This window comes from Phascolarctos cinereus, unplaced genomic scaffold (genome assembly GCF_003287225.1).
Source record: "Phascolarctos cinereus isolate Bilbo 61053 unplaced genomic scaffold, phaCin_HiC Scaffold_1;HRSCAF=81, whole genome shotgun sequence".
NCBI classification, from domain to species: domain Eukaryota; kingdom Metazoa; phylum Chordata; class Mammalia; order Diprotodontia; family Phascolarctidae; genus Phascolarctos; species Phascolarctos cinereus.
Window position 1 is genome coordinate 78,176,984 of NW_027555514.1, and position 24,919 is coordinate 78,201,902.

The following is a 24,919-nucleotide window of genomic DNA, read 5'->3' on the forward strand; positions in this document are numbered from 1 at the left end:
TAATACATATTTATTAAGCAACTACTAAATGCAAGTTCCTAAGTTAGCTTCTGATAATACAGATAAAAAATGAAATTATTGTTCCTAGTAAAGAGTTTGCTGGAGGGATACAACATGGACAGAAGTAAAAAATATATATATATGCAATGGGGAGAAAGACCAAAAAAATGAGAGAGAAGAGGAGAGAGGAAATAAGGGGAAGGAGTAAGATGAAGGGGTAGAGGAGGGGGAGAAATGAGAGAGAAGAAGGAGCACCAATAACTGGTGGAGGGCATTATGAAAGGTCTCAAGTAGAAGGCTGCACTTGGGCTGTACTTTAAGTTGAAATGGAACTCAAAGGCAATCTTGTCAAACCATTCTTGAGCAATTGTACCCTCTATTACATGTCCAATTTGCAGATGACTCAAAGCAGGAAGGGATAGCCAATATCTTGGTTAAGAGAATCATGACTCAAAAAAAAAATCTTAGCAGACTAGAGCACTTATTTTTAACATTTGTTAACTGAATTAAAAGTCTTTCTTTCCTTCAAGATGTTGGGAAATTACCATTTTCCTGAGAAAGCTACATGTAGATTTGACTACAATAATTCAGAATACATTACCTTTATTACAACCGAGTCAGGCAGTCAGACAAACTCCTTCTGATAAGGTAAATGTAACCTTTTGGGAAACAGAATCAGTGGTTGCCAGGAAATGCAGTGTGGGCTCACAAAGAAACTCTAATCATATCTTCAGTCTCATTAGTAATGAATGTCATTATTAGTTCAAATAACCCAGAATGTGCATTCAAGTATTTCCTAGGCTTCTCATTTCTTCTCTACTTGCTGACACTTCAAGTATATACACAGAATTTTATTTGGTACTTAACATGAATAGTAGACTCTTGTCCAGAGCTGCTGATTGTTCTTCCTTTGTAAAAGAAAAATCGAAAACAGTAACTATTCTGTCACCCAATGCAGAAAAGAAAAACAGTATTTCTTGTCAGAGAAAGAATGTTTGCGTGGGGTCCCTTCATAGTCTTATGAAGTCATTTAGCAAGTTTTTGCAGAGGACAGCATTCTGAGACATCAAATCCACTGAATGTACACTTCTTTTTAAAAATATCCTTTGGATACCAACAGTATAATCTCAGGAATAAGATTTTTTCATATTATCACAATCTCTGTTAAATTGGTATTCTAGAGAGTGGGAGAAGGGAATCAAATGTTTTCCCCCTGATAATATCATCCCCAAGCTGTTATCCTCATACCCAAACCATAATAAAATTAAATTTCATTCAACATTTAGTAAGTACTGTGCCATATTCTGGGATTATAGGCTAAATAGAAAGTAAGGAAAAGAAAAATAAAGACCCTTTGCCCTCAACAAAATTGCTTTCTAATAGATTAATGAATTGTGTACTACTTACAGATAATTAAAACAACATATACAAAGTTACATAAAATAACTGAAGAAAAGAGAACCAATGTTAGTAGGGACAATCAGGAAAGGACTCTGCAGGAGTTGCTAGCCGATGTGCAATTTGGAGTCAAATGTTGCCCAATTATATCCCCTTGGTGTCTTTTATGGTAGATGAAGCACAGAGTAGCCCCAAACAAGCTACATAGACTACTCTGATGCTTGCGTGTTGAATCACAATGGAAGCCTGCCTCAGTTACATTTACTTGAGTTGATCTCAATGTATATCCTTTTTGAATACCATCTCTTATGCCCAAGCAAAGTACTTTTAGATTACTATTAAATGAATTAATTTACTTCAAATATTAAGCCTAGAGCAAACATTCAAGACCATAAATGATTTTTTTTCCTTTTTGGACCACAGCAACTTACAGAACCATCTACTGAGATGTAGAAGGGTTACTATCTGTTTTTGTGAAGTGAGTAAATATATCTATGAAATCTTCAGTTTTGACTGATCATTTAAAGTATGCTCAAATAATCCAGGACAAACAGGCATCTTCCAGGGGTCCAGACCTCCTTGTGCTTCAGTGTAGCCCCAGGGAAATGTAGAAAAAGCCCACTAGGGCTCAGCACATGCCAGACACCACCACAAAGAACCCCACTCAGCACCAACTAAGTTACTAGACCCCTATGGCCTCCAGCAGTGCCAGTCACCACACACCCCACACCTTCAGTTTAGCACCAGACATGAGGATCCCCTGTGGGTCTCAGGGCAATGGAAGCATAGCACCAGGTAAACAGAAAGGGCCTGCAGCCACTGACACAAGTCTGAGACAGAGCACCTTCCACCTGTGGAGCAGAGATAAAATTTAAAAGGAAAAAAAATGACCAAAAAAAAGATGAGTAAAAAACACCAATTAAAAAAAAAAAGAATTTGAAGATAGAAAGTCATTGCGGTGACAAAAAATTCCAAAACACAAATTCAGAAGAGAATAACAATGTCAAAACACCTATGGAAAAACAACAAATAAAAATGGAAAGTGGTCTTAAGCACAGAATGAACTTATGAAAGAACTCAAAAAGGAGTTTAAAAATCATATGAGAGTTAGAATAAAAATGAGGAAAAGAAATGAGTATAACTTCAGAGAATGATGAAAAAAGAGTCAACAGTTCGGAAAATTGCTTAAAAAGTAGAATTAGCCAAATGGAAAAGGAGATGCAAACATCCACTGAAGAAAATAATTCTTTAAAAGGTACAATTGGCAGGGCATCTAGGTGGCGTGGTGGCTAAAGCACTAGTCCTGGAGTTAGGAGGACCTGAGTTCAAATTCAACCTCAGACATGTAACACTCACTAGCTGTGTGACTCTGGGCTAATCACTTAACCCCAAGTGCCTCACATAAAAGGCAAAAAAATATGATTGGTCAAATAAAAAAGAAAGTACAAGTACAGGAGGAACACAACTACTTAAAAGTTAGAATTGGGCAATTAGAAACTAATGATTCTATGAGGCATCAAGAATCAAACAAATTCAAAAGAATGAAAAGAAAATGGAAGAAAATGTAAAATATGTCATTGGAAAAACAATTAACATGGAAAATAGATCCAGGACAGATAATAGGAGAATCTTTGGACTACCTGAAATCCATAATCAAAAGTAGGACCTAGACATCATCTTTCAAGAAATTATCAAGGAAAAGTGGAATTATCAAGGAAAACAGGCATTCTCAGAAGTAACAGGGTGAGGAAAAAAAATACAAGTGGACAGAAAGAAACAATTCAAATATCAGGGAGCCACAGTGAGGATTACAAAGGACTTGGCCACTGCAATATTAAAGAACAAGGTCATAGAATGTGATATTCCAGAAGGCAAAGGAGCTAGGACTACAACCAAGAATCACTTACCCAGTAAAATTAAGCATGAGACATCAAGGGAAAAATGCTCATTTGACAAAATAGAAGGATTTCAAGCTTTCTAAGGACAAGACCAGAATTAAACCAAAAATCTTATTTCCAATATCAAGACCTAAGATAAGCATAAACAGGTAAAAAGGGAAAAGAAAGCATTAGGTTTCAATAGAGCTAAACTATTTACATTTCTACACAGGAAGATGATACTTGTATTCTTAAAAATTGTATCAGTAATAGTATAGCAAGAAGGAATATAAGTAAACAGAGGGTATGGGTACAAGGTGAATTTAAGGGAATGACATAAAAAAATTGAGGGATGAGAAAGAGGAGTACAATAGGTGCAAAAAGGAAGAGAGAGGAAGAATGGAGTAAATTATTTTACATGAATAGGCACAAAAGACCTATTACAGTGGAGGGGAATATGGGAGGCTTGGTGATAGGCATCACTTTACTTTTCTCTAATCAGTATTGGCTCAGAGAGGGAATAATATACACAACCAGATGAATATAGAAATCTATCTTACTTAACAGTGAAGTAGCAGGGGATGATATAAGTAACTAGGGAAGAGGGACTGACAGAAAGAAAGGCAGATCAGGGGAGGTGATAGACAAAATGAAAACACTGGTGAGGAGAGAAATGATGAAAGGAAAAGGGGACAAACAGGAGGAAGAATAAGATGGAGGGAAATACACAGTTAGTAATCATAACTGTGAATGTAAATAGGATAAATGCTCCCATAAAACAGAAGCAGATAGCAGAGTGGATCAAAAACCAGAATCCTACAATATGTTGCTTACAAGAAACACACATGAAGTAGAGAAACACACAAAGAGTAAAGGTTAGGGGCTGGAGCAGAATCTATTATGCTTCAGCTGAAGTAAAAACAAAAGCCGGGGTAGCAATCCTGATCTCAGACAAATTAAGAGCAAAAATAGAACTAATTAAATGAGATAAGGAAAGAAACTACATGTTCCTAAAAGTTAACATAGAAAATGAAGAAATATCAATTCTAAACATATATGTACCAATTGGTATAGCATCCACATTCTTAAAGGAGAAGTTACGAGAGTTATAGGAAGAAACAGACAGCAAAACTATACTAGTAGGGGACCTCACCAGTCCCCTATCAAAACTCAATAAATGCGACCAAAAAATAAACAAGAAAGAAACTAAGGAGGTAAACAGATTGTTAGAAAAGCTAAATATGATAGATCTTTGGAGAAAAGTGAATGGGATCAGAAAGGAATATACATTTTTCTCAGCAGCACTTGGTACTCACAGAAAAACTGACCATGTAATAGGGCATAAAAACCTCAAAATTATATGTAAAAAGGCAGAAATACCAAACATATTCTTTTCAGATCATAGTGCAATAAAAATTGTATTCAACAAAGGGCAGTGGAAATATAGACTAAAAATCCATTGGAAGCTAAGTAATCTAATCCTGAAGAATAAGTTGGTCAAAAAAACAAATCATAGAAACAATTAATAATTTCATTAAAGAGAAAGGCAACGAGACAATATATGGGAATTTGTGGGAATGCAGCCAAACCAATACTTACAGAAAATTTTGTTTCTCTAAATTCTTGCATCAACAAAATGGAAAAAGAACTAGAAAAACAACAAATTAAAGATCCCCCATTGAGCACCAAATTGGAAATCCTGAAAATCAAAGGTGAGATTAATAAGCTTGAAAGAAAAAATAACTATTGAGCTAATAAATAAAGCTAGTAATTGGTTTTATGAAACAAAAAAACAATGAGGCATTAGTTAATATAATTTTAAAAAAAGAAAGCAGAAAAAAAAAGTATGCGCAAGTTTCATAGAATCAAAGCATTAAAAAAGATAGTGAGCTTAGTAAGCGTCTATCCCTGCATTTTACAGATAGAAAGGAGACATTTTTAAGGTTAAATGACTTGGCCAAGGTGACATGACATGTTTGTAACATTGACTAGACTTTCCTCTTAAAAAGAAATTGACAACTACATTTATGCAGACAATATTATTGAGGACTTAATATTAATATCAATATCGAATAAAGGCTTGTGTACTTTATCAATTTTTTAGCAGAGACAAACCTACAATGAAGAAAAAGATGCCCTAATGGGGTTAAATTGTCCTAGAGAAGGAATACTATAGAGTAAACTGAGTTGTCATTCCTAGTGTGGTGAGGGAGAGTATGGCTCACCTTATACTTCTACCCTAGCCTCGATATAGCCCTAACCACATAACACTAAACCTGATCCATAGTTTGGGCTACCTTTTTGTGTTTTTACTTTGATGAGCTTAGACCAATGAGTACCTATCAAAAAAGACAGACATGCTTAGGCTTTGAGGCACCCTTATAAGTTCAAGAAGTCCAGAGATTCTAGGTGCAATTAGTTTGTAGCTGAATGGTGGCAGAATATAAGACTCTTCCAACTCCTTTAAAATGCAGGTCTAATTATATTTCCCCTCTAGTCAATAAACTGTAGTGGTTCCCTGTAACCTCTATTATGAAATATAAAGTCTCCAGTTTGTCTTGTAAAGCCCATTATAAAACATGACCTCTTCCTACCTTTCCAGTCTTCTCATACCTTACTCCCCTTCATACTCTGCAAGCCAGTGACACTGGCCTCCTTCCTCTTCCCTTAACATGAAATTCTAACTCCACAATGAGAATTGTTACTAGAGCTCCTCTTCTAGACCACTATATTTCCTGGTCTAAACTGAAGCCTCACCTTAGACAGCAAATCCTTCCCTGTTTTCTTTAATCTTCATATCTACCCTCTAAGAGTATTGCCAATTTATCCCATATATATTGTATTTGTACATAGTGAATAGGTGCTGGTTTCTGTTCTTGCTTTTGGTTTGTGCATATTGTGCTTTTGGTGGGTCTTTCTTTGTGTCTTCAAATAGGAGGCACTTGATAATATTTGTTGGGTAAGTCGACTCACTGCTGGAGGGGACATCCTCTTGGAAGAAGAATGACTCTAATGTTTTCCATTTGCTCCACAGACATATACAGGAGTTGTTAGGATAATGTAGAATTGAGGTAACATGTAAAATGTCTAATTAGTTCTACAAACTGCTTTATGTTCTCATGAAGCTGACAGATGAACATTCCATCAGATTCCAAAAGTAGTTGTAAGTTGAGCAACTGAATCCTGTTTTAAAACACTGTTATTGTTGTGAGTCTTATGTTTAGCATTTCTTTTGGGTGTAGGAATAAATTAGTTGTCCCATATGTAATTTATATTTTACTTTAAGTATATCCTCTTCTTCACCTCTTTTCAGAAAAACCTAGATATGAGCCCTGGCATAATGTCGAGGTAAATTTGTCCCCAGGACTCCAGACCCATATCTAAAGTATTTCCTTTGATATAAATACCTGTTTTCTTTTCTCTCCATGGAGCTCCAAATATCCTAACATATCTCTCTCACACATATACATATGCATATATGTTGTGTATTCATATATGTATATATCATGTCAACATATGACTGTGTATGGCACTAGTTGGATTAATAGGTTTATAAGCTATCATCTATGACTCAAAGAGTTTGTAAACAGTATCTGGTAGCCAGCTCTGTGGTGAGGAGCCTTAACTCTATGTCTATAGCAAGGTTGGTAATGGGTCCAGTATATAGATAGAGCAGGACAAGGCATGACATGAAACACCCTTTTATCTCAGAAGTTCTATAAGCACAATTTTACTAAGTGAGAGAATATATGTAATCTAAACTGGCAGTGCTTAAATAAAATGACTTTAAAATCAAGAAGGCTGACCTTCATTAAATGGGAATACTCACTTTCTGTTAATAATCCAATTTCAAAGAAAATAATGGAGACTTGAAATGAAACAGAAGAGACAACAACTGGAATGCTAATACTGTTTATGTGCATTTACATTTCTAATAGTTCAATTAAGTAAATCCACGTCTTTCATCTCATTTAGACAGTTATTTTGAGATTGAAAAAAAGGAATGTATGTGAAGAACTCAGAAAGATTATTTAAGTTGGTTTTTTTAGAACACTGATAATGTGATTTTGATGAGTATGAATGAATTAGAAATACATACAGATGAGAAACAAAGGGGTTTTAGATGAAAAGGTGGAAAAGACTTCAAAATATAAAATCTATTCAGGGGGGCATGGAAAGTGGGAAACTGGAAGAAAAGAAAAGCCATGTGTAAGGAATATAAAGAACATATATAGGAAATATTCTTTAAAGATTGGTTGGTTTATATGAATTAGAAGATTTCAAAGGTATAATTAATTTTTTAGCTACTTAGCACCAAGTTTCACTATGCTCTTTTGCTTGGGGCTAGAAAAAAGCCACACTGAACCTAAAAGAAATCAGGCTTTAAGAAATTAACCACAGTAATTAACATAGAAATAATTACTCTGGGTACAGTTTTATCACTATGAATTATTGAGCCTGATTCTCTCAGTGCCTGCATTCGTCTTTGGCTATAGGTTAGGCACTTTGTAATGATGAATCATATTCAATAAATTATTATCCTTCTAAATTATATGTTCAGGTATAAAACTGATAGAAGGGCAGAGGGGTGGGTCTTCACAGTCCAGTGATAATTACAGTTCACTTTCACATTGTACATTATAGTTCATCATTATTAATAATTATTATAATTCAAACTTTGTATTTTAAACTTTACAAAGTCTTTCTCTCATACACACACACACACACACACACACACACACACACACACACAAGACACCCCAAACCTGTGTAGAAGCAACACTGTGTTGTCTCCAGCTCATAAATGAGGCGATTGAAGAGTTGTAGATTTGAGGTTAGGAGACTTAGGTTAAAATCTCTGCCTTTAATGTGTATGACCCTGAGCAAATTACTTACCTCCTCTTGACCGCCTTGGTTTCCTCATCTATAAAAGGAGAGGGTTAGACTTAAATCATTTCTCAAGGTCCTTTCAGTTCTAAATCTAGTATCCTAAATAACCCTAACACTCAAGTTACTTGACCATGTTTTCTAAGCTAGTAAGTGGCAAATACATGAAAGAAATGTAAAGTTTCCTGGTTCCAACTCCAGGATTCTTTGAAATTATAGTCTGAATGATGGGCTTATTGTCAGGAAATCCTGGGTTCCAATTCCAGCTCTGATGTTTGCTAGTTGTATGACCATGGCAAAATTACTTAACCTCTCAGGTTCCTTACCTATAAAAATGGGAAAAAGAGCCCTTATCCCAAGGGACATTTGTTGTGAAGCTCAAATGAGCTGATAAATATAAAGTTCTTTGTGTACTTTTAGCTGCTGGTTAGAAGTGAGCTATTGGTATTAGCTAACCAAAACAATGATGCCCTCAACGTTGAACACCAAAATAGTATATTTAATTTGTATTCTCTTTACAAAAGTTACCCCATTCATGAATTCCATATTACAGACCCCTAACAAGAGTAAGGAATCTTGGAAGTCGCATCTCTATTCTAAATATGAATGATGCAACTTCCTTTTTGTAGCATTATGATTTTTTTAATGCTCTCTACAGTCACCAGATTGTAAAACAACTATGTTATTTTAATAAGGCACACTAGCCTATGCCATTTGCACCACTTTAGCTGATCTGAGGGAAAGAAATATATACAGCATATGTAAAAGATCTCTTGTCTGATCCTGATGAGGAAATATTATGGAAATATTAACAAATACTATTGCAATATAAACCAAATACCTGCCTAATCTAATCAGAAGGAAGTAAAAGCACATTTAAACCTTGTACTTCATTAGCCCAAAAGGGAGATTCAGTCCCCAGACAAAGAAAAGAGAAACTCCATCCACCACAATGGAATCATTGCTTAGTTTTGCCTGTTACTTTTATTTGATCCGGAGTGTCAGAAGTGCATTTTTGCTCTGCAAAGGTTGAATTGTTTCATGTCAGAATTATGTCTTTCCAATAAGATCTTGTTCAATCTTTGATTTTGTTTGTATTTTTGAATTTTAGAGGTAGAAGAAAACCTAAAGATTATTCAGTTCTATTATCTTATTCTACTGATAAGAAAAGTAAAACCCAAAGGGGGTGAAATAATTTCCCTGAGATAATGTAGATAGATAGTTAATGCAAGAACCAGAATCTAAGTCTCCTGGATCCTGGCCCTGTGCTATTTCTAATACATCACCCTGCCTCTCTAGACTCCTATTTTCTTTTTATGGAAATGACCTCCTTCTACCCGAAGTCAGTGATTCATGGTCTGACGTAAAAATTTTCATCATATTTTCTATGTTTTAATTATTCGTGTCAACACTTAGAAGGAAAGGGAAAAAAAAAACATTTATTTTCTACTATGTGCCAGATAGTCTACTGAATGACTTAGAAATATTACCTTATTTCATCACCACAGCAACCCTAAAAGTAAGTGCTATTATTATCTGAATTTTACAGATGAGGAAACGAAGGCAGAGGTTATTTCCCCGGGGTCACATGGCCATGAAATATCTGAGACTGAATTTAAACTCAGCCTGCCCAGTGTTCCATTTAGTTCACCACCTATCTGCCTCTAGCAGACTCGGCACATCTGTAAATTGCTTGCCCCTAGATTTAATTAGTAACTGGACAAGATTTAGCAAAAAGAAATGCTAAATTGGCCAAAATATAATGTAAAGTGCTTTGAGTGGGTATTTAAAACAGAGCTCTATTCAATCAATTAATCAATAAGTATCTACTAACCCTTATCTTGTAGTGCAGCTAGGTGGTGTGTGCATAGACCACTGGGCTTGGAATCAAGAACACTCATCCTCGTGAGTTCAGATATGGCCTCAGATACTTCCTTAGCTCTGTGACAAGGGGCAAGTAAGTCACTTAATCCTGTTTGCTTCAGTTCCTCATCTGTAAAATGAGCGGGAGAAGGAAATGGCAAATAGCTCCAGTATCTTTGCCAACAAAAAACTCCAAATGGGATCACAAAGAGTCATATGTGACTGAAACAACTCAACAATAACAACAACAGCAACAAAAGACTTGTCTTCTGACAAGCACTATGCTTGGACTTCGAGATTCAAAGATGAAGAATTACATAGTCCTTGTTCTCAAGGAGGTTATATTCATTACAGCAGGGAGCTACTGTATACATATGCAATAGGTGCCCTGAGACATTTACCCCAGTGCCCACTCTCAAATGGGTCAAATCTCTCAGAGTAAAAGGAAGGGCATAGAAGTAACATTTTCTAATTTTAATATCTTAAAAATTAGTTTTAGTGAGATCTCTCCATGTGGCACAGAGGATAAAATGTTGTCCCCAGTGTCAGGAAGACCTGAGTTCATATCCAGTCTCAAACATTTGTGAGAACTGTGCCTCAGTTTTCTCCTCTATAAAATAGGGAAAATAATAGCACCCACCTCCCAGTGTTGTTGGGAAGATCAAATGAGATAATAATTGTAAAGCATTTAGGACAGTGCCTGGCACATAATAAAGGCTGTATAAATCTTTATTGTTATTATTAGCCAGCCTCAATTAGCTGTTTTAAAAAGAAAAAGAGCATTTACTAATTTTGTACAGTGACACAAAACAAATTGCTTCCCCATCCTGGAAAAAAAATGTATATGATACACTCCCCCTACCATTACATACAGAATACAGGTGAAAGTGCGCTCCAGACAGAGGGCACATGTGGCCAAAGGCTAACTCACTGTTCCTGGACACCAGAAGTTCTTTTATCCCCTTTGTGGAGTCCTTGAGTAGATCCCCTTAATCAGAGTGAATCCTTATTCACACTCTGCTGCCAGCCCCTTCTGTCCCAATGGGACAAAGTTAATATGCTGCAAGGAATATGGAAAGTCCAAAATTGTCCTGACCCTTAGCTTGAAAGTGTTTCCTCTAACCAAAAAAGATAGGGATGGGAAGAGGAACAGGACTCAGATCTGGCTTTAGTCAACCCATCTACTGCTATAGTTCCTTCTTGGAGTGCTTAGCTGAAAGATAGCACTACTTCCAGGCTCTGCAATGACACTGGTCATGAACCAGCTTGACAATTTATAGACAATTCCTGGAGTATGTCCAAGTTTCCTCATTTTACCAGAAGACCCTCCCTGCATTGCAAAGACACTCTAGTTACAAATATTGTTCTCCCCTACTCTAAAGTTTATAATGAATTGAGTCTTATTCTCACCTCATTGATATATCATGGCATCTTGTCACTAAGTGGGTTGGAGACACAATTGAATGAATCAATTGATCTATTCTCCTTAAATATGCAGGTTGTCCCAAAAGTCTTAGTAGAGTTTAACCTCATGGTTTTCCTCCCAGCTGATATCCCAGACTTCATCATGGTCTTCAATCACTCATCTTCCTACAAGATTGCATAAACTCTACCATGCATACCTCCTCAGTATCTGTTGGCTCTGATGCCCCATTCTCTCTCTGATTTGAAAGGATGGAGGATAAATATGGACAATTTCTCCCAAATCCTCATCTCATCATTTCCTACCAGACTGCAGGTCTTTATCATGCCTCCAAACCAGGTATACCCCCTCCCTTTTCAGGTCCTTTTTATCTTCGTCTTCCCTGTTTAGCTAATGAGCTCCTTGAGGTCATGAGTATCTTTTGCCTTCCTTTGTATTCCCAATGCTTAACACAGTGCCTGGCAAACAGTAGGCACGTTACAAATGTTTACCGAATATTTTAAGATTTAACAGTTTTAGAAATACAAAAACCACAAACTTACAAAGATAACATTTGAAAGGTTAATTGTTTAAGTTCATAAAATATCAGTATTTTTCTTATTGATATTCAATATAACTAGTGTCTGATTAAAAATTTATCCTCAGACTGTGACTTGCCTTTGTTGTTCAGTTATGTCAACTATTCGAGGTGCCATTTGGGTTTTCTTGGCAAAGACATTTCCTTATACAGCTCATTTTATAGATAAGGAAACTGAGGCAAATAGAGTTAAGTGATTTGTCCAGGGATGTATAGCTAGTCAATGTCTGAGGTCAGACTGGAACTCAGAACTTGCTGACTCCAGGCCTAGAGCTCTATCTACACCACCTAGCTGCCTCTGATTTGCCATTATTAGCAAGCTATTTTGGGTTAGAGTAAGGGTTAAAATACATGTCTCATATCACTCAAGGTCCACTAGTCTTCACATTAGACTGTATTGTCTCTAGGTACCATATATTTCAGTCTCAAAGAAAAAAAAAATAAAGTAAGGAGGAGCCTCTTTCATGCTAACACTATGGTGATGGAAGAGAGCAAAGAACAGAGCATTTTCTTTAAAGTACAGCATTTTGGATAATGTTTTTTAACAATCCTTTGATAAAAATGGCTTTATTTTATGTTTTAGATTTGGGATAGTAAACATGTGAATTGAACTATCTCTTGCCTGACAAAGGTATGAGGACAATTGCACTGACTGTTTTGCTCTTTGCAAGTTGCAGGATTTATCCCACATGGCAGGTTCACTCACATTCCACTAATCTGCTCATTATTTAGAATATTCTCTCAGGTCTTTCTAGACAAACCTCAGGTCTTTTTTTTTCCCCAGCCCAAACTTCAAACACAGAATTTGCCAGCTTGTTTGCCCTTAAGCATACCTGTGGCTTCAAGTGTTTGCCTGGAGGGTAGGTCTCTGAAAATCAGAACACATAAGGCCATTTTTCCCTCCCAGTTACGATTAGCCTGCAGGAAACTCCATAATATAGCCACCTGCTCCAACAGCATGTCTGAAGTGTGGAATACACCTCCTGAGGTTTGGAGCCCCATTCTATTCAGATTAATTTGAACATACCCTCATTTTACATTTTTGCTTACACAACTCATAATGATTCAATCACAACTGTTTGAATCAGGCTTCCTGGCTATGATTAACCCTCAGCAATTGGTAGGAATGTGACACACGATCTAGACGCTGGATTTAGGAGCTTAGGAAGGTGCTGTAAAGGGCATTGGGAAAACTGAAGCTGAGACATGATAAACTTTTTAAAAAAAAATCTTTGGTATTTGGACAACTCTAAAATGCAAAAGGATTACAGGACTTACCTAAAACATATGGTAATTCAATGTTTATTAGTTTTTATCTGCATAAGGAAACCACTATGACTTGGTAGATAATTTTTAGGAAGTTGCCCGAGTCAGAGAGAGGTTAAATGACTTATCCAGAATCGTAGGTCAAGTAAATGTTAATGGTGAGATTTGAACTCATGTCTTTCTGACTCCGAGGCTGGGCTTTCATTAATCTCATTCAGTTCTAGAATATGAAAAATCAATTCCAACTGGGTTATACAAACACTAAGAAATTCAGGAGAAGAAAAGATCCCTGTGGGTTGGGGAATTCTGGGAAATCTTCACAGAGATGGTAGGGCTTGACTTGGTCATTGAAAGATGTTAAGAACTTAGATAATCAAAGATGACACAGAAGTGAGGAGTGTATTCTCTGGTACTGTAGGAAGAATGATGTTATCAGTCCTTGTAATACGTTTTGATTGGATGGTTAGGGAAGTAAGCAGCAACGTGTGATGTCTTCCCTGGGAGGAAAACTTAAGCTACGGATCAGTAGTTTGTTTGAATTTTTTAGAGAACTGCCTAGAGCCAAAGAGATATTAACTAACTAGTCCAGAGGCACTCAGCCAATACATGAGGCAGGATTTGAACTGGAGTCTTTCTGACTCCAAAGTTGGCCTTCTTATCTATTGTGCTCACACAAAGAGATAAATGAAACTAGTCTATTTTTCTATTGACTTATAACTAACCATTACCAATCCCAACTGTGTGAAGCAACAGCTTTTTGGATGACTAAGACAAATTTTAAATGTTGTTGTTCAGTCATTTCATTCATGTCTGACTCTTTACAATGTCATTTGGGGTTTTGTTGGCAAAGATACTGGAGTGGTTGGCCATTTTCTTCTCCAGCTCATTTTATAGATGAGGAAACTGAGGTAAACAGGGTTAAGCGACTTGCCCAGTCAGTAATGCCTGAAGGTAGATTTGAACTCAAGAAGATAAGTTTTACTGAATTTAGGCGTGGTGCTTGATCCACTACGCCATCTAGCTGCCCCAAAATTTAAATACATGTGGAAATAAAAGAGACAACACTAGGCTATTACATGTATGTGACACAGTTCATGCAGTAGACACTGAAAGGCCACAATTTTTGAAATACATAGAAGCATGCTTTTTTAACTGTGAAGTTTCAAATAAAAATGAAAAAATTAATGTTTTACTAATTGGCTATTTGTGCCTTAATTTTAAATTTCAATACTTCTTTATTCTTCTACACTAAGAAACAAGGTAGAAAACTTTTCTGTTTCAGCAATATAGATTAGTTTGTTCCTCTTCTGGATAGATATTTTCTGGAGGAAAAAAAAACGTTGTGAAATATTTGGCCCATTTTCTATCATATATATTTTGCCTTAGTCCTAAATCCTGTAAAACAAATGCTATGTGAATAGACATGATGCCACTGTCTTATTCTATATGGCACAGAGTAGGCACTTAATAAATGCTTATTGTTCAACTAACTAAAGTGTGCCATAACCTGGCTCCAATCCACCTGCTTTTCCAGCCTTCTTTCATATCATAGTCCTTTGCACACTCTGCATTCCAGATAAGCCTGTTTAGTGGTTCATTCTCATAACTCACTTTTGTTCTTGTTGGTTTTTTATCTCAACTGTGTCAGCTGTCCTGCTTTTTGCAGCTTTATCTTGCTTTATCAAAGTTCAGCCCCAGTAGGATCTCCCACAGGAAGATTTTTCTAATGCCTCTAGTTGCAAATCTTCTCCTTCCTGAAATTAGCTGAACTTTGAGTAAATACTCCAAACCATTCCCCCATGCCCACATGTTTCGAGCTTGTCTTTACCTAGTGTAATGCATTCCAAATTTAAGGGATAAGTGGAACTCAAAACCTTCTGGAAGTAAATGTTAAAAGTAAAAATAAATAATTTTTTTAAAAAAATTAAAAAAGAAATATCTTCATAGATTTTGAATGACAACAGGAAAATTCATTGAGATTACGTGGCATGCTGTCAATTCCAAACAATTATATAGAGTGCTTATTATGGGCAAGGAACTGAGTGAAGGCTAAAGACGGTATACAGTTGGACAAGCAATGAAACCTTCCTTCGAGGAACTTATAAATCAGTAAGGAGTTTACAACCTATGATGGAGAATATGGGGAACAAAATGTGCGTATGAGCCAAGTGCCATAACTATGTGTGTAATTTTATTAAGCTATATTCAAAGTTCTTAGCTTAAGAGTGACTAACAGTTGATTGTCTGTGGAAACCAATCAGGCATCAATGAAGTTTAACAAAGTTGGTATTACCAGCATGTCTATCAGATTTTCAGGTCACATTTTAATTGCTTGCCGGTTGCCAAAATATGATTCCTGAATTTAGAGAAAATCATTAGACAGTAAAAATGAATTGTCAGATTGAAACATCTATCATTAAAATTTCATGCTCGCTAACATTAATTTCTCATGTAGGCAGTTGCAAATTGGGGAGGGGGAGAAGGAGCCACGTACAGGCTTTTTGTATAGAGTTGTTTTCCATTTTTTCTCTTCATTACATTAACAGTGACTGATAGAATTATTCTGTTATCTCCACAAACATGAGCAGCCTTATGCAATTTTAATTTTGACAACTAAGTCCAGACTGAGTTGGCTAGATGACTCAGACCGGGAATTTGAACTTATTCTTCCAGTTTTAGAATGGTGAGGCTCACAGTACCTATTTATTTAGCATCAGCAGTTCCCAATATGGGGTCATTTAATTTTTTAAATGCTTTCTTGTATGCAGAAAAAGTCCCAAAGCCCAAGATCAATTCATTTTCCCTGACCAATTGTAATTACCAACTGCAAATCTTGTTTTCTAAAACCTGACCCGGTTTTTTTTCAATAATAATAATATACATAAATATGTCTTTTCCATCTACCCACCCCCATCTTCTTTACCATACTGCTGAATGGTGTTATTTGGAACAGTCTTTGAAAGGACAGCTTCATTTTCATTTCCTGGCTGATGTTACATTGTTGCATATTCAGGATTAGGAAAAGGTCCATTTGGTAATATGACTATGTAGGCAAAAGGGAAGTTTGCTTTCCAGAGCCTTACTTATAAAGTTCATGTCTGTTTTCCCGTTTCATTAAAAAATCTCATTTCCACACCCCCTTTCTCACACCCATTCAAACAAGTAGCAGATTTATTTTTTTTAAAGTCATAAAATAATATGGGTGATCTTCTTTCTAATTTAACCCTAGATTTCTTTTCTTGTCCTTAAAGTTGAAGTTAACATTGTGAATTAACAATTTGGAATTAAGCACTTAAGTGAAATAGGGTTCTATCCCCAAGAGATATTACCATGAGATTCATTTTTGAACAATACTAAGACCAATTGTCTTCATCCTGACCCTTTCTAGATGAAACGCAAGAGGTGTAATACTGATATCATACAACCAGGAAGCATGGGTGAAAAAAAATTCTTGAAAGCACATCATCAATTTTCCAAATGGGCACTGCTTTCTGTGCAGATGGGAAAGAGCATAAAAAGGGCAAAGAGTTTTAGATGAAGAAGAAAGATGGTGATATGAGTCAGTGGGATTTTCTCCATGTTCCAACTTATTACCATTATTATCTGATCCTCACACATTTCCCTCTTCTACCCCAGCTCCAGTTTAAAACTGTCCTTAGGGTATTCATTCTGCCTCTTTACTTGTTTCTAGTTACCTGTCTAGCAAAGAAAACTGATTGAAACTTATAAAGTGAAGCCCCAAATGAGTGGCTTTATATTAGCTTTCTAATTGTTCTCCTGCATCCACCCACTTGTCTCACTAATCTATCATCCATACAGAAAATAATTCTAAAGCATAGAACTGACCTTGTCACTCACCTATTTACAAAGTTCCAGTAGCTCTATTTTCTAACAGTCTCTGGCTCTAAATGAATATTTTTTTTGTTTACTTGCTTGAAAAGATATTGTCTTGCTGGAGCAATAATAATGATAAAGATGATGATAGCAAACATTAATATAATACCTATTATGTGCCAGGCGATACACTAAGCACTTAACAATTAGTATGTTATTGATCCTTATTACAGCCTTGATAGGTAGGTGCTATTATTACTCCCATTTAACAGATGAGGAAACCAAGGCAAACTGAAGTTCAGTGACTTGCCCAGGGTCACAAAGCTATTAAGTGTCTGAGGCTGGATTTGAACTCAGGTCTTCCTGACCCCAACCCAACCTTCTATTAACTTCACCACCTAACAACAAGATTTTCCGTGTAACTTACCATGGTATTTTCCACATGTTCATACTCTCCTTCCTATCACCTCCATCCCACTGAAAACTCACATAAACCCTACTTTCCTCAGCTCTAACTGGTGAGATTTTTACTTTGTCTTTCCAGGTCACAGACCTCAATATAAATTCCTATAAATTCTCCTCCAATGATCTTTTGATTTTTAGCCCCTATTCCAGCAAACTTATATCATCTGTTTTCTTATCCAATTAGAATATAAGTTCCTTGAAGGCAAGGATTGTCTTACATGTTTGTATATCTATCTCAAGAGCTTAGCATACTGACTGGTTTAGAGGTAGAATTTAATAAGTGCTCTCTCCTCTTTCTCTGTGTCTCTGTCTGTCTCTGCCTCTCTCTCTCTCTCCCCCTCTCTTCTCCTTCTCTTCCTCCTATTTCATCATTTAGCTTAACTATAAATATTTATTACAGAGATTTTGTTTCTCTTTATTCCCCAAATTGAGAATGGGGAAAGAGGTGGGAAAGAAAGGAAACCTAGGGAAAGGGTTCCCCCTAAAGAATAGAAAGTAAAGAGTCAGAAAAGCAACTTTTTGATATTTTCTCAAAAATGCAAAGAGGAAAAGGATGAAAAGAAAGAGCCAAAAATAAGCATGGCATATTTGAGAGTTATATATTAAATTTATATACTTAAAAAATTTATATACAGTTTATGCATAAGGAAGGTTCTCAATTCCTTGTACCATCTTCTTTTTTCTGTTCTATCCTTTATATGCAAATGCGTATTTTAAGTTTAGAATTTTAAAAATAAATAAATATAAACTTAAAACAAATTCTACCATTTACTCTTGAAAAATCATATCAGTGGACTGTCTTGTTCCACCCACAATCACTGGCCACCAGTTCCACATATAAAGCACCCTGTCAATCCTCAACTTTGGGAGGGAGGTGGCATTCCTAGAAAATAGCACAAAATGAAAAAAGCAAATGATACATTGAACCTATGGAAAATAGGGTGTTAGATTCCCACAACCACCAAAAATTATAATCTTTTACTAGAGATCGTTGTACTTCCAGGGAGAAAAAATATTTTTCATGTTACCAATTTTATGTTGTGTACTTCATTTTATGGGTTATTTCATTGTTACTGAGTTAGGAAAAGTGCATATCATCAGAATTAATGTTTTACTATAAACAACTATATGGAGAAAAGCATTAGCTACTTGTGTGTGTCAGTGTGTCTGCTCCATTCACCTGGAGTTCTGAAATAGAGACTTCTGACAATGAGATGGCAGACTACAGGGCATATTGGATTCTCACCTCCCAGTTTCCTGGCAATGATGGATGCCTCCCTTCCTCCCAAGTAAGCCTGCATCCTTCCCCTTACTAACTAGGGAGGAATATGGGAACCACATCATTAGTATTCTGTGCTGGCAGATCTTACCTAGGACATTTGCTGAATTAGGCCAAGAGGAGCCCCAGGGTGACCCTGCTTTGGGGGCATAATTGAACATAAAACTTGAGTGTAAAAGGCAAACAATGAAAATATGCAATAAATATATGGGGAGCTCTTTATAAGAGTAGGGTGAACAAGACCAGTGAAGCACCTAGTAGGGTATCATCTGTTCCACAAACTTGCTTTTATTTTCTTTCTACTATAACTGAGAATGTGGGCAGTTGCCATGGTGAAAGTGAAAATGAGGTTACTAATAAAATCATGAGAATGCTTCAGGTTGGGAAAGTTAACCATGATTGAGGATTGACTATATAACATGTATCTATATGTGTATGTCTGCGTGTGAGCTCTCACTATTAGAATTCAAGTTTCATGAGAATAGTGATTGCTTTGTTTTTATTTTCATAACCTCATTACTAAATGTAGTGCTTGGCATGTAGTAAGTACCTCAAACTGCTTCCTCAGGCTCCATAAATCATATACACTTACTTCAATCTCATGAAGGTGGGACTCCAAAATGCAGCTATTTGAGTACAGATGAGCCCCCTCACAATAGAATCCATTTGTCACTAAAAACTGAAAGGTGCAGAAAAAGGAAGAAAGAAATAATCAGAATGTGTAAAGTAGTAGCTTTAGTTAGGAAACACCTTAATCTTCCTGGAAATATTTTTAAAGCTCTTAGGTACACTCATTAAAATGCCCTACAGTGAGTAAAGGATCATTCAGTCACAGTTGCCATGTCCCTGAAAAACTATGTGTAAAGAAAATTTTGCATATTTTGTTTTGGATCCTAATCATATATACTTACCATTTTCTAACTTGTATTACACTTATTTGTGCACCTTTCTTCTGCCTCTATTAGACTTTCATTACCTTAGGGACCAGGTTCTGATCTGCTGTATCTTCACATTCCTATGCCCTGGCCTAGTTTTACACACAAAATAAATATTAATAAAATGTTTGTAAAATTGAATTGCATGACAGTGGGGAGGGGGGAAGCTGCACTGAGTCCTAGCATTCAAAACAAGGATAGTAGCGAAGTTTTATTTCTACTTTCTCAACATGTCTAACATCCAGGATCTATCCTTCCCTTACACTGAAATCCCTCTGGTGTAGGCCCTTATTTTTTTTTTAACCTAAACCAAATAGAACAATTTCCTAATTAGCCTCGTTGCTTCTGGTTCATCTGTCGCACTGCTGCCCAAGTAATTTTGCTCACACATTGCTCTGATCTCATCAGTTTTCGACTCAAAAATTTTCAGGAGTTCTTAATTGTCTACGTGAATAAATGAAGCCTTATATAAAGTACAGTATAAGCTTATGACACTAATAATGGCATTCAGAGCCCTTCACAATCTGACTTCAATGAACCCATTCAACCATTACTTATACTTGATGTACTCACAAGTCCAGCAAAATTAGACAACTTTCTAAAATTGCCCAATCTAGTTCTGTCCTCTTTAGTTCTTTGTTTTTACTCATGGCATCTATAACACCTGGATATAGCACCTTCATCTCTTTTGTGTCTCCTGATGTCCTTTCCAAAAGAAAGGTGTTAGTTGAAACCTTTTTTTTTTTTTGGTGAGGCAGAGTTAAGTGACTTGCCCAAGGTCACAAGGCTAGTAATTTCAAATTTGTGAGATTGGATTTGAACTCAGGTCCTCCTGACTCCCAGGCCAATGCTCTATCCACTGTACCACCCTGCCCCTCAGTTGACACTTCTTAAAAGTCTCTTTCCACCTTCCCCAACATCACCCCTATAAACAAACACAGACATACACATAGAGGCATAAATGTCTATTGAATCTAATGTAGTTTATAAAGGGTATCAAATGTCTGCCCCATCTGTGCCTCAGTCTAGCAACTGCCTCAGCTGCTTGTTTCTGGAAAAGAAAAAAAAAAGGATGATTTCTGATCAGCCTGTGATAGTGTTGTTTCTCTTCTATCATGGAAACCATCAGATACATTCACTCCTCTAAGATGGGTGTGACTTTTTCTTTATGAAAGTAATGTTTCCACCCTCTCAGCCTAGCATCACTGACACTTGGTTGGCATTGACTTCTAACAGGCAATGGCCGCTAATATTTTCATTTTCACTTTTTATGTCTCCCTATCAACTAGCTAATAATCCAGGAAAAAACACTTTTAGATTGGAGCAACTCATTATTTGAAGGAAATCTTTGGTGAAACAAAATTCAAAGTTCAGATTTTCATACATATTATCTAACTTGGGGCCAGCTGGGCAAACTACCTGGTGAGTAGCCAGGATGAAAATTTTATTTGATCTACTCCCTTAATATCTCCAAAAGGTCAGATGCACTAAACAGTTTTTTTTTTCTTACTGGGCCCTTACTGGCCAGTCTTTTTTTAAATTAGTTTTAAGGCTATTACCTTTTGCTATTAGTTGCATAGTTAATATATACATGTTTATTATATAAAATTAAAGCATATATTCTTTTTAAAAGTCATAGTAAAATATGCCATATATTACAAGCTAATTATCTTTTTATACTGACAAGTGCTTGTTCCTTTGGGTATATTCTGGCTTTAATGTTCATTTCTTTCTGCTAAGTATGTAGCCTCTAGGATATTTCTGTGGTTTAATTTGATTAATGAACTCTGTCATGCAGAACTAATAAACCAAGAGGTTAAGAACTTTCTTGTAAAGAAAATGTAAACTTCATTACAGTACTATGTTTTACAGTGTTTGAGATGCCAATGACATTACTTACGTGGCAGTTAAAAGTCTATTGGACAAGGAGTCAGAAGATCTCAGTTGCATTTGAATTTCTACCACTTATTAACTCTGCCATCTTGAGAAAAGTCACATAACCTCTAAACCTCAGTTTCCTCATCTGAAAAATGGTGGTTTTGGACTCTTGGTCCCTTTCCAGCTCTAAAATTATAAGAATTTATAACTAATTTCTATACTATAAAGGAAGATGAATGCTTTCCAACAATCAGTGAATTTACAGTCATCTAGAGAGTAAATCTAGATGATTTAAGCTGTAATTATTTTCATGAAATGTTTTGAAATGTTGATGACTCCACGGATTGATTCATCAGCGTGGGTCCTTCTCCTTCAATGCAGATACCCTCTCAGATTTTTCATACTGTGATTCCTATGCATGAACCCCCCCAAACACACACACACACACACACACACACAAACTCTAAGTCTTTCAAAGAAGATTCATCCATCCAATGTCCTGGAGGGGTTTATCTTGCTTGTTTGATATATTAGGAATCTAATGTGGCACTAGGATTCTCCATCTGTTGTTACTGTCATTTTGGGAGCAGCCTGTTGATGTGCTTTACACTATGCATAATTCACCACTGGTAGCATATAGCAGTCTATACTCCAGTGTGTATTTCCATTGCCCTTAGGATCACCTGCAATTATGAATTTTCTGAGATCATGGTGGTCCAAGAGTTACCACATAATGTCATTAGTAGAATTCAGACATGAGGGAAATGGACTTTTGCAACAGTAAACGAATTGGAATAGAAAGTGTTGCAGAGTTGGCCAATTATGATCTAGCCCAGTTGTGTCTCCTCCTCAGTTTTTCTTTTTAAATTTTTATCAAATTAGTCAATCAATGAGTTTTACTTTTTTCACTTTTTTATTTTATTTTGGGTTTATAGAATAAAACAAGTATTTCTACAAATTCCTTTTTAAATAACCCTTTTAAACATATAATAAAGTTATCACATAATTTTTTTTCTGTTCAGCCACCCCCCCCCAGAGATGGCTACCATTCTACACAAATATGCATATAAAATATGTAAAATCATTCTAAACATTCTTCTATTTATCAATTCTTTCTCTGGATGAAGATGACATCTTCCTTCATAGGTCCTTTCTAGTTCATTTGGGTTTTCATAAAAATCAAAATGAGCCATTCATTCAAAGTTGTTCTTTTTTATTTATTAGTTTTTAGATTTCAACATTCACTTCCACAATATTTCAGTTCTAAATTTTCTCCCCATCTCATCCCTCCCCCAACCCAAGATAGAATGCATTCTGAGTACCCCTTCTCCTAATCTACCCTCCTTTCTATCTCTTTCCCCCTTCTCTTATCGCCTTCTCCTTCAATTTTCGTGCAGGGTAGGATAGATTTCTATACCCCATTTCCTGTATATCTTATTTCTCAGTTCCACACGAAAACATTTTATTAACTTTTGTTTTTAAAATTTTGGGTTCCAAATTTTCTGTCTTCCTCCCTTCCCACCCACCCTCATTAAGAAGGCAAGCAACTCAATACAGGCTATACATGCGTAGTCATGCAAAACACTTCCATAGTAGTCATGCTGTGAAAAACTAAGTATATTTCCCTTCATCCCATCCAGCCCCCATTTATTCTATTCTCTCTTTTGACTCTGTCTCTATTTAGAAGTGTTTGCTTCTGATTACCCCCTCCCTCAATATGCCCTCACTGCTATCATTCCCCTGCTCTCTTGTCCCCTTCCCCCCCACCATTTTCCTGTAGGGTAAGATAGATTTCTATACCCAATTGAGTGTGTATGCTATTCTCTCCTTAAGCCAAATTCAATGAGAATAAGATTAATTCATTCCCTCTCGCCTCCCCCCATTTCCCCTCCCCTGTAAAAGCCTTTTCTTATCTGTTTTATGTGAGATAATCTACCCCATTCTACCTCTCCCTTTCTCCTTCTCTCCGTATAATCCACTCTCACCCCTTGATTTTATTCTCCTGATATTACCCCTTAATCTTCAACTCACCCTGTGCCCTCTAATTATCTATCTAATTATATGTATACGTATATGTATATATATATATATATATATATATATATATATACACATATGTATGTATGAATGTATACATATAATTTTTCCCTCCAACTACTCTAATATTGACAAAGGACTCATGAGTTACAAATATCATCTTTCCATGCAGGCATGTAAACAGTTCAATCTTAATAAGTCTCTTATGATTTCTCATTCCTGTTTACCTCTTCATGTTCCACTGGAGTCCTGTATTTGAAAGTCAAATTTTCCATTCAGCTCTGGTCTTTTCTTCAAGAATGCTTGAAAGTTCTCTATTTCACTGAATGACCATTTGTTCCCCTTAAGGATTATGCTCAGTTTTTTTGCATAGGTGATTCTTGACTGTAATCCTATCTCCTTTGCCCTCTGGAATATTATATTCCAAGCCCTGCAGTCTCTTAATGTAGAAGCTGCTAAATCTTGTGTTATCTTGATAGTGTTTCCACCATACTTGAATTGTTTCTTTCTGGCTGCTTGCAATATTTTCTCCTTGACCTGGGAACTCTAGAATTTGGTTACAATATTCCTAGGAGTTTTTCTTTGGGGATCTCTTTCAGGAGATCGGTGGATTCTTTCCATTTCTATTTTGCCCTCTGGTTCTATAATGTCAGGGCAGTTTTCCTTGATAATTTCTTAAAAGATGATGTCTAGGCTCTTTTTTGATCATGGCTTTCACATAATCCAGTAATTCTTACATTCTCTCTCCTGGATCTATTTTCCAGGTCAGTCATTTTTCCAATGACATATTTCACATTATCATCTATTTTTTTTCATTATTTTGGTTTTGTTTTACAATGTCTTGATTTCTCATAAAGTCACTAGTTTCCAATTGCTCCATTCTAATTTTTAAGGAAATATTTTCTTCAGTAAGCTTTTGGACTTCCTTTTCCATTTGGCCATTTTGCTTTTTAGGACATTCTTCTCCTCATTGGCTTTTTGGACCTCTTTTGCATTTGGTTAGGCTATTTTTTAAGGTGTTATTTTCTTCAGTATTTTTTTGAGTCTCCTTTAGCAACCTGTTGATTTGTTTTTCATGATGTTCTTGCATCACTCTCAGTTTTTCCTCAGCTTCTCTTACTTGCTTCTCAAAATCCTTTTTGAGCTCTTCCATGGCCTGGGACCAATTCATATTTTTCTTGGAGGCTTTGGATTTAGGAT